Source organism: Meriones unguiculatus, chromosome 21 (assembly GCF_030254825.1).
Source record: "Meriones unguiculatus strain TT.TT164.6M chromosome 21, Bangor_MerUng_6.1, whole genome shotgun sequence".
Lineage (NCBI taxonomy): Eukaryota > Metazoa > Chordata > Mammalia > Rodentia > Muridae > Meriones > Meriones unguiculatus.
In genome coordinates this window covers 11,293,254-11,304,960 of record NC_083368.1, presented here as the reverse complement: position 1 = coordinate 11,304,960, position 11,707 = coordinate 11,293,254, and the positions used below count along the sequence as shown (strand labels likewise).

The 11,707-nt window shown below is 39.5% G+C and overlaps 1 non-coding gene across 1 annotated transcript; it reads right to left on the bottom strand.

The window, feature by feature from the left end:
• Positions 1-266: 266 nt before the first annotated feature.
• Positions 267-410, bottom strand: LOC132649807 (small nucleolar RNA SNORA48). The gene has a single exon (XR_009588320.1). It is a non-coding gene; the product is annotated as a small nucleolar RNA SNORA48 (small nucleolar RNA).
• Between the last annotated feature and the right edge of the window lie 11,297 nt (positions 411-11,707).

The window sequence follows — 11,707 nt, the reverse complement described above, 5'->3', positions numbered from 1 at the left end:
TCTTCATGGTGCTCAAGCTGCTTCACCTCTCTTTCTTTCCCATCTGTCCACTGTATACTTGCAAACTGTGGTGGCTCCCGCTGCAGGCTGGCCACGTGGCTGGAGGACCCCTGGGTGACAGGCATGGTGGCAGGTGGGTGTCTATGTCTTGCTTGAGCCATGCGCAGAAGGGCAGGCCTGTTGGTGATAAGATGGAACACAGGTCTGTCCTGCGCTGTGCTGCCTGGATTTGATTTCATTTCATTTTGTCTGATACGATTTGATTTTTATGTGTCTTAGGCATAAGACAGCTTTGGCCACCAAGCCAGGCACCGAGCTAGGATGAACAAAGGTCTGCCCTCTGCTCGGCCCCTGACTGATATAAGAACACCACCAACAACAAGGTGTCTCTTTTCTCATTGCCAGGGGTGAGGGGGTGTTTCTTCATAACCAAATTCTTTGACTAAATTTAAGTCCATTTTTGCAGAAGATGACTTGTATGTTATAAAAGTTACATTTTCCACCTGATATCTTATATAGCTAAGGTGCTGCAAAATAATTCCTGGTCTTTTATAGATTTATTATTTTAAACACAATATGCATTACTTTCACATGATAATTTTATTTCATCCAGTTATAAAGCTGTCGTTTTCTAATTTACTCTGTTCTATTGGTATCTCAAATTGCTATTATACATTCTTCCACCACATTTCATATTCACAATTCTAACTGAATTTTTGTGACCTGGTATTCACAACTTTCTTGGGGCTGGAGACATGGCTAAGTGATTAAGAATACTTGCTGCTCTGGAGAGAAGTCACAACCATCCTTAAGTCCAGTTTCAGGGGCTGGAAATCCTCTTCCAGCATCTGTAAGGTATCATGGACACACACGATAACACATACATGTATGTAGACAAACAGTCTTACACATAAAACGGAAGTCTTTAAAAATGTAAAAGAAACAAAGAAACAAACAAAAACAAACCCTCAAACTCTTGGATTTCTTTATGTAGCCTAGCAAGACGACTTCACAGTTTTCTACTTTTACCCGACCCATACATGTACTGTGTTTTAGTCTGAAGTAGGATACGCTCATGAAATTGTAGGTTAATACTGCAGGTGGTCACTATTTAATAAGGATTCCCCAGACCCTGACATGCAGTCATTTAATTTTGTTCATGCACATGTTTGCTTTGAAAGAACTCTAAGAATTCCAAACTGGTGTGAAAAGCCCATGTTTTAGAGCAATTTTGCATCTATCACAGTGTAAAGGATTTCACATGTATTGATTTCAAGACTGCCTTCTACGACAGGAAGGTAATGAGGTGACTCTCTGAAGCTTCTGTTTAAAGTGGACTGTCTTTGTGATGACTCTATTAAAGATTAAAATGGAGCTATTAATTTATATATACCCTTTTATTTTATTGATTGAGACTAGTTTAGGCCATCAATTTACTTACAATAATGACAAGCTCATTGAATGTCAACATAAATACATATTTTAATGAGAAATAGCCACATTTAAAGATCATTGGTAAAGTGGCACTGTCCCAATGTTTTTGCAAATTTCAAATGCTTTGCTTGCTAGAATGTAGCGGGATCCTGGGCCAGCAAATACTTCAGCAGAGGCCGTCCTCAGACAGAGCTTTGGAGCTCATTTTAGGAACCCTTTATGCAGCAAACCAGCTGTTAACTTTCTTGTGCTTGAGTGTGCCCTATAAAATAAAACAAACAGCACTGTTTACCTTTCAGACATGTTTTGAGGGGTAAGTGACTCAATCCATGGTTTAGAAATTATAATGTGTTTAGCGTTAGAAATAATCACCTTTGTAGCCAGAAAAATCTCTATCTTAGATTATTCCCTATGTCACTGATTTTCAGTGTTTTTTTTCCCCCAAATCCAAATTAATATTTGTTTATTTTAAATCAGAAAAGAAAAGAAACACCTTTAATAATGATTAGCTTTCAGGTAACGTTAATCTTTTGATTGCGTTATAATTGCTGTATAGCTACATCTGAATTATTCATAGGGATTTCAATAGGCACTTTATAAAATAAGAGCTAATCCTCAATTTTTTTTTCTTTTTTTGAGTCAGAATTTCAGTTATCTCAGGCTGGCCTTCAACTTGAGGTATAAATGGACACAACCTTGAACTTCTGATCTTTCCTGCCCTCATCTCCCAAGTGCTGGGTTAGAGGCCTGCACTACCACATGCTGGTAGCATATGTGATACTGGGGCGAGCAGTCTACCAACTCAGCTCGATCCAAACCCTTCCTCTTTTCACTTTAATGACCTGAAAGTGTTATCTATACACACACACCCCTCTTCCTTTGCATATTTGGTTTTACGTTAAGTTTTGGTGAGTTAGAAGAATGTAGAAAAGTCTAAACTTACTAAATAATCAGCCACTATGTGTTGTGTACAGGACAGGTGTTCTGCTGAATTATGGTATACAGTCTAATGGTCAAGGGCATATGTTGCACTACCAAAGAGCAAAATAAGCAAGTGGTTAAGAAGATGAGGAGATACGAAGTGGACTTTCATGTTGTATTTTATGATTTGGGTATCATCAATGTGTCACATGCCAGCACTTCAAGGATATTGCGACTCTCCTATGATATCTATACAATAATCAAGAGGAAGTGACTATAATAACACAAAGCTCCGAGAGCGTCAGTTGATATGTGTGTTGTTTGCAGCTTTGATCCTAACTAGTAATATTATCTGAATAAAATATCAGAACAATTGCCTCATTTTTTCAGTTAAAAAGATAGGCAGCTGTCTAAAACCTCTCAAGAATAACTTTCACATTACTATTCTCAGAATGAAGGTTTTGAAATGTTTGAATGAGAACAGTGAATTATTTTTCATTCTAACAGGCTTGTTTGCTTTCCACACTGGAGGGAAACTCTGCGCCCTGTGCACACTTAGCAGGTACAGCACCCCTGAGATGCACCTTCCTAAGGCGGGCAGAACTGTTCATTCATCTTTGTGTTCCTAGAACAGGGCAAATTCTGTTCGCAAATTCCGTGCACTCTGAAACTGTGTTTCTATGAGCAAATGCTCCCCAAAAACTTGTAATTATGAATTCTGGATTATTAAATTAAAACAGAGGGTTGAGACTCTTTTCCTGGAAAAGGACTGCGAGCCTTTTATAAAGAAGAAAGATTTCAGGTCACCGGCTAAAGTGCTTTGGAAGTTGTGCTTAAACCACGGTCAGAATGCTCCCATTTTATTTTGTTCCAGTAGATGGCACCAGGGTCTCAGGTAAAAAAAACCCAGTTTGAGGCAAAACAACAAAATACATAATAAACAAGTCTTTTCTATTTAAAACGTAGCAGATGTCATAAAGATTCAAGGAATTATTATATGAATAAACATCTGTACAAATAAATGGAAATTAAATATTCATAAAAAAATTTGTTTCAAATTTTTTAAAATCAAACCTAAAAGTTGTGGAAGACTAGACTGAAGAGAGAAATAAACATAAACTTGGAGATGATAGTTCAGCAGAAAAGCCTCCAGGATGCTCTTTAGTTACATTTTTTTCCTTGTAAGATTTGTTCTTTTTAAATATTAAAAAGAATCAGATTATTTACTCCGGGTCTAGCTATACTCACTAGCTGTTCACAATGCTGACGCAGACCTGGAGATTAAAGAAAGCAAATGCAGGTTGCTATCTAGGAGTCACTAAAGCAACAACAACAAACCCCACTAACATTGGTTAAGATCTCCTCACTGGAATGTCTGAGGTCTTCTCACTGGAATGCCTGAGGAGATCTCTTCAACGGAATGTTTGAAGAGATCTCATCAGAAGCCTTGGCTCTTTTTGTGAATTTTAGGATTTTCTCAGTGGAGAGAGACATAGTTTCCCCCTTCCTTCTGAAATTTAAGACCAACAAGTGCTCACCCTTGAAGTCTTTTGTTTTCTTTGATTTTCTGTTTCTAGTTTTTGAGACACAGGCACATCATGTAGCCCAGGCTAGGCTAGAACATAAGATTCTCTTCTGTCCTTAGTGCAGGGACTCTTGATTTAGAACAATTACTCCTTATTTCTTCCTCTTTTAGGGAGCCAGAATACCTTGGATGTGCCATTTGCAACTCGTAACTTTGACACAATCACTGTTTGTCTTCACCCTTTTCTAGGTTTAATGATCATTACCAGCTGATGAAAATACAATGTTTGTAAAATTAACTAGTATTTCCTAATATATTTAAGAAGTATGATAATATTATACCAACATATTATAACTGTTCTCATTTTCTTTAACTAGATAGAAGTAATGATTAGAGAAATCCATCTCTACATAAAAAGTTTTAAAATACTGTGAGAAGACATTTATACAGAGAAAATTTTCATGGAAAATGAATGAAATAATCATTACAGTAATCAAAAATATAGGAGCACAAAGACACACAGTGAAGTTTTGATTTTGTAATTAAATGATTGTTTTTAAAATAACTGCTTGGTGACTTATTGTGACTTTCCAAAATTCCAGACCTTTCTTTTTGCCTTCACCCATTCTCACTCACTGACTCATTCACTTAAGCTTTTTTGTGGTACCTTCACCAAGTGAAGACAAGGTAGAGGAATGGAAGTCAAGGTGAGGACCTTGGGTAGGACAAGAAGCCACAGTCTCCTGCCATCCCCAGTGCAAACACACATGTAACTGCAGACTTTAGTTTTCTTTGATTATTTCAGTCCGTGGAGTAACTATAGAGTAACCAGCTGGGCATGTGTTCGAATGAAGTTCTGCTGTGATTTTGATCCTAGGTGCTTTCTTGGAGTCAACCTCATAAGCAGGTACATTTTTATTTTCCTTTGGAGTAATTTATTTTTCTAATTTTTTTTTTTCAATTTTACTTTGTTATGAAGGGACACAGGGTCATGGGTCCAGTGCTTTTAAGAATTAGAAAGGGACCAATAGAGAAAGGATTTTCCTCTTCCCTGCCTGGTATTTTTTTAGGCGTGTTTGTTGGCAAAAAGTGGTGGGACTTTATTGCTGGCTCTGCTTCACGCCAGCAGTTATGGTGGACAGCGGGCGACAGCGGTGGGCCGCAGGGAGGAGCAGCCCAGAGCATTGAAATGCCATGGAGCCTGCACAAGCGCTTTCACAAAGTGTTCTCATACTTAGTTTACATTGTGTTTGAAGCTAAGTTCTTTATTATCCCCCCGCCCAGCTTAAATTACAGAAACAGGGAGATTATTGAAAGATTATTATTTAAAAACTTTGCCTGTCCATAAGCACGAGTGTAGCTTTAAGTATGGTGGTATGAATGCACTTATTTTATTTTACCTTTTCTTTATTTTTAGAAAGCAAATAAATTACTTCGTTACAGAGAAGCTACCTTCAAGAATAACAGCGTCCACAACAGGCCCTTATTGTGTAGTGCTTGCTACACTGTGCTGAAATCTCAGGCGGTGAATGCAAGTTTGGCCCATTCAAAAAGATCTGTGGTGTGAGGCACGCCACATCAAACAGGGCGGCTCTGCCGTCCACCATGTTCTTGGTTGCCATGAACTCTGAGAGAACAGAATTTGTTCACAGGGTGAAACACATGTTTATGGTCCTGAATAAACTTCTCAGATTCAAATCTGTGTGACACTGGTAGACACAGGAATTCAGAGGCCAAATGGGATGTTTGTGGCCCATATTTGCATATCAATGCCCAGACACCCCTTTCGGAATACTGCTGCTTCCTTACAATGCTGCTGTCTGAAGTCTGGGGAAAGAAAACCCATAAAAGTTTGGACTCACTTGTCAAAGCCCTTGATTCTTTTTCTTTTTTTCCCCTGCTTTGGAAAACTGTGAAACAGGGTCACGAAGTTCCATTCGCCATAGTTTTATTATGTTTTAAATGAAGCGATTGAACCTACCCCGAGCCCAGGCAGACACTCCCAGGCCTCTGTGAAGGCCTTCTAAGGCCGTTTGAAGGCAGCTTCTTTGGGGCTAAAGCTTGTCATACAGTGCGTCCTGGGCATGAGACTGCTTCTCCCGTTCTCCTGCTTTAGAGAAAGCCCCAAGGGCGCTGGGGAGGTAGCTCAGTGATAGAGCGCTGGCTCAACCTTGCACCAGGCCTGGGTTTGATCCCAGAAACTGAATCAAAAGAGCCAAGCCAGTACAACCTTTCCCCGCACTGAATACAAATTATGTAATAAAGGGCTCTTTTAGCTCTTGAAAATGCAATTTAAGAGCAGAAGTCATTTGGAAAGCAAATGCATGCCGTGGGGGGTTTGAAAGGCCGTGCTGTTTCCAGTACTTCTGTGAACAAACACACCACCCCAGTTTCCTTGTGCCGTTAGGAAATTAGGAAGTAGAAATCTGGGAAACAGATTTATGTACAGTTTGGTCAAAATGGGTGGGTGGTTGTGGGGAGAAAAAGAATCTAATTTCTTTCCCACCACGCTGATGAATATTGGGGTATTTTAGCTTGAGAGGCTAAGGTCCTAGAAATGAAATGGCTATCAAAAGCCACAGGCTAGAGGCTTTTGGATTCTTGTCTCTCAGATGCAAAGAATGAACTTCATGGGCTATATCTTAGGGTTTCTGGTGCAGTGAAGAGACAACATGACCAAGGCCACTCTTTTTCTTCTTCTCTTCTCTTCTCTTCTCTTCTCTTCTCTTCTCTTCTCTTCTCTTCTCTTCTCTTCTCTTCTCTTCTCTTCTCTTCTCTTCTCTTCTCTTCTCTTCTCTTCTCTTCTCTTTTCTTGACAAGGCTTCTCTGTGTAACAGTCCTGGCTATCCTGGAACTCTCTTTGTAGACCAGGCTGGCCTCTAACTCGCAGAGATTTGTTTGCCTCTGCCTCCTAAGTGCTGGGATTAAAGACATGTGCCACCATACCTGGCAAGGCAACTCTTATAAAGAAAAATATTTAATTGGGCTGATTCACTATTCAGAGGTTTATTCTATTACCATCATGGCAGGAAGCATGGCAGAGACATGGTGCTGGAGAGGTGGCTGAGAGTTTCAGATCCAGATCCAAAGGAAAAAGGAAGAGAAAGTGACACAGTTGGAGCATCTGAACCCTCAAAGCCCACCACCAGTGACACACTTCCTCCGACAAGGACTCATCTAATAGTGCCACTCCCTATGAGCCTACGGCAGGCATTTTCATTCAAACCACCACAGGCATTATTAGAGGATTACTGACCTAAAAGTCTCGGGTGGGGTGGTAGTTTTAATAGGTATGGCTCCCACAGACTCATGTGTTTGAATTCTTGGCCCATAAGGAGTGGCACTATTAGGCCGTGGCCTTGTTGGAGTAGGTGTGGCCTTGTTGGAGTAGGTGTGGCCTTGTTGGAGTAGGTGTGGCCTTGTTGGAGGAAGTGTGTCACTGTGTTGGCCGGCTTTGAAGTTTCATATATGTTCAAGCTATGCTCAGTGTGGCACAGTCTCCTTCTGCTGCCTTAGCATCAAGGTGTAGAACTCTCAGATCCTTCTACAGCACCACACCTGCCCACACTGCCATGTTTCCCACCATGACGATAATGGACTAAACTTCTGAAACTGTAAGCCAGCCCCGATTAAATGTTTTCTTTCATTAGAGTTAGTGTGGTCATGGTGTCTCTTCAAAGCAATGGAAACCCTAACTAAGACAGGTGGACTGAGAAACTCTGAACAGGACTGATAACTTGACTGATAACACCTGGGGAAGGTTCTGATCATACGGAAACTGAGGCAGAGAATGTCTCAACAGGCTGAGACTGCTTTACTGGAACAGAGTGGAGTCTTGACATGTCCTTGGGGAGAAAGTTGAGTGGTTATCTGGAGTGAGAGGTTTGCACAAACAGGCAGTTTAACAGAAGTCAAGACAGGCTATTAGGTGGAAGGGGCAGTTTGTACAAGCAGCAATTTAACTTAAGGGAAGTTAACTGGGGCATCTTGACCTCAGATTCTTAGAATAGAGTTGGGTAATTTTCCAAAGGATTCTCCATCAAGAAAATAAAATTTTAGTTAATCCTAAAATGGCTCCAATAAGAGTACAAAATAGAGGAAGCTCTTCAATGTCCTGCCCTGGCACAGTACAAAAGCAAAAACTAATTTTGGTACCTACATAGTCTTAAACATCCAACAGGAAAGTATAACAAGATTAAAATGATCAATATATTTCAAGGAATTATAATTTTCAGACTGATGTAACAAACTGCTCATTGAAATTATCCTTCTGTAGGGCTCTGGCATATATATGATCCAGCCAGTTGTACAATCACATTTAACCTCACTAGTCAAAACTTACATTAATCTTGATGTTAAAAAATTTCCTCATTAATTTTGTCTATTAATGTTCCCCACAAGATTGTACAGATGCTGCCTCCCTTACAGAGCACAATCCAAAAATTTTATATGATTTCACCAAATGTATGTCCTATGCTCTGGATATTTGTGATTTGTTAAGTTTTATCATGGACTCTTAAGATGGACCTGCCTCTGAAGCGCTCTATTTGCAATCCCTTTACATCACCCCTTTTGTCAGTTCAAAGCAATTGAGAGATCTGTACCTCCAGCCCTCTAAAGGGAGTTCAGGTGATTTCTGAAAAGGACATAATGGGTCATTCGACTCATCCTTCTTCTTGCCACTCTGTACAATTTTTTTTTTAACTCAGAACTAAAACAGTTGGACTGAAAGCTTCTTTGCATCAGCTAGCTTCTCTGTTTTTACCACCCTCAAAACCCTTAGAGAAATTCCAGACCAGCTTAACACCCTTAAGGCCAACTGTATCCTGTAGCTGCTGCAGTACTGCAAATTAAAGAGGGTTAGATTTTCTGAATGCTTCAAAAGATGAGGTTTGTGCCTTCCTCCAGGAACAATGATATTTCCACATCAACAAATCCTAACTGCTCCAAGCGGGTCCTTAAAGTTGCAAGAACCATACAAAAATTCAATGATAATGCTCTTATGGATGGCCTGTTGGTTCCCTCCCACTCTGGCTTCTTCTCCTCTTGGTCACTCATTTCTCTATTATTGTCAAACTGTTGTAGGGTGAGGGCCACTAGAAGAGTTTACGTTGGAACATTTCTATTCAACTGTAGTGGGAAGTCTAGTTATTTTAAGGGAGGTCCAGTAAGTAAAATATTTTAAAGATGAGGTAATTATAAGATTTTTCTTGGCATCTTTTCTGATAGTTTCCTTTTCATTTATTCCTTCTAAACAGTACACACAATCTTGTTCTTTTTTCATTAATTTATTTTTTCATGTTTTTCAGTGATTTTGTTTTTCATCTACTATTGCTGTATAATTAATTCCAGAAATGGTCATTCTGAACCCAAGTTTCATTGGGCTATTTTCTGTGTCTACTGGTTGTCACGTTTATAAAGCAAAACAAAGGTGCAATTTGAGGTCTGTTCCAATATTTTGTACAGTCCATCAAGTAAGTGGACTGTAGTGAATCCACAGACTTCTGCTGTAGATTTCAGATGTTACTGATAACATTAGCTTTTGCATTTGAGAGACCAGGAGTTAGACAAACAGGGAGAGGGACCATGGCTAGGTAATAACAGTGGTGAATTTTCAAGAAGGCCAGCTTCATCCTCAGCTGACTTGAGACAAAAGCCTGGAACCTTTTCTTCCCACCTGCTCATAGATTGGCTTAACAAGTTCAAGGCCTGATAATCCTATCTGTCTTCAAACTGGCCAACCCCACATTAGGGAGAAAGACTCTTCAGAGGCTTGAAAACCCCAGGCCTCAAGAAGAGACTGAATTTTCTCTTACCCACGTCCCCCTTCTTCTTTGTGGAGGGTCTTTTTCTCTGCCTGTCTGCTGCATGTCTGGCATTTCCTCACCTCCAATAAACAGCTTTATTCAAATGCTGATTCTGTCTGCCACGTTTGAGATTTCTCTGCTGCTACCTGTTGTGCTTTTAGATTTTTTTTCCTGCCTTTTAATTCTTTAACTAACAGGGAAAACGAACCCCATCCTGAACCCTAGACTGTATCATTTCAAAACGATGGGTGTTAATATAGCTGCCACTAATTTCCTGTGTTGGTTTTAGCCTATGTCCAACAACTATCTGAAACTCTTCTGACTGCAGAGGTCATTTCTGAGTGTGCTGAGCTTAAGGAACCCTTCATAGGACAGGGCAGAAATGAACATGTGAGACTCAAAGGCTAGATTATAAGAGGCTTGTATAAGACTTGCCACTTGTGCTTTGCTTTCTCTTAGGTCTTCTTTCTGAAAGACATGGGCTGCCAGACTGAAAGGCACTCTCTACTGGTCTAGGATGGTGGGATGAGAGAAAAGCAAGCACAGCACAGCACATGGGTCAAGTCCGGAAGGACCCACATCTGGCAGCACGGCTACCAGGTATGTCGTTGTTCTCAGACCACTTTAGCCAGAACACAAGTTATTTTAAGCCATTGAGCATTTCAGCAAACTTAAGACTCAATTTAGACTGCAGTAGGAGCTGCTGATGACATCTCTATTGTTTGACTACCATCGCATCTTTCTAATGTATCTTTCTTTTCTATCTACCATCAGTCTATTCTTCCTTTTGTCTTCATTTTTCCTAAAGGCAACTTTCTGTTTCTGCTGATGTTACTTTTCTATTTTCAACATTAATAGTGGGTGGATTCAACAAATCACTCTCACTAAAGGACAGGTCAATGAAAGAGAAAGTAAACAAAGAAATAATGACACTAACAAATGTCATGGATCAAATGGACCTAGTAGATATTTACAGAACTTTCACCCAAACACAAAAAAATATATCTTCTTCTCAGGACCTCATGGAACCTTCTTCAAAATTCACCATATAGTCAGTCACAAAGCAAGCCTTAACAGATACAAGAAAATTGAAATAATCCCTGTATCCTATCAGATTGACATGCACTAAAGCTGGACCTCGGTAACAGAAATAGCAAAAAGCCTACATATGCATGGAAAATGAACAACTCTCTACTCAACTGGGTCAGAAAAGAAATAAAGAAAGAAATTAAAGACTTCCCAGAATTCAAAGAAAATGAAGGCACAACATACCCAAACTTATTGAACACTTTGAAAGCAGTACTAAGGGGATTGTTCATAGCACTAAGTGCCTTTATAAAGAAATTAGAGACATCTCATATAAGCAACTTAATGGCACACTTGAAAGCCCTAGAAAAAAAGAAGCAGAATACCCAAGAGGAGTACATGGCTGGAAATAATCAAACTCAGGGTTGAAATCAATAAATTAGAAAAAAAGAGAACAATTCAAAGAATCAATGAAACCAAGAGCAGGTTCTTTGAGAAAATCAACAAGATAGACAAACCCTTAGCCAAATTACCTAAAAGACAGAGGGACACTATCCAAATCAAAAAATTAGAAATAAAAAAGACATAACAACAGACACTGAGGAAACCCAATCATTCGGTCTTACTTCAAAAGCCTATATGCCACAAGATTTGAAAATCTAAATGAAATGGACAATTTTCTTGATAGAAAGTTGATTCAAGATTAGAAAAACAAGGTAAATAGCCTTATATTCTCTAAGAAAAAAAGCAGTCATCAAATTCTCCCATAAAAAAAAAAAAAGCCCAGGGCCAGATGGCTTCGGAGCAGAATTCTATCAGACCATCAAAGAACTAACACCAATACTCTTCAAACTATTCCACAAAATAGAAACCGAGGAAACATTACCAAACTCATTCTATGAGGCCACAGTCACCTTGATACCTAAACCACACAAAGACCCAACAAAGAAAGAGAACTTCAGACCAATTTCCCTTATGAACACTGATGCAAAAA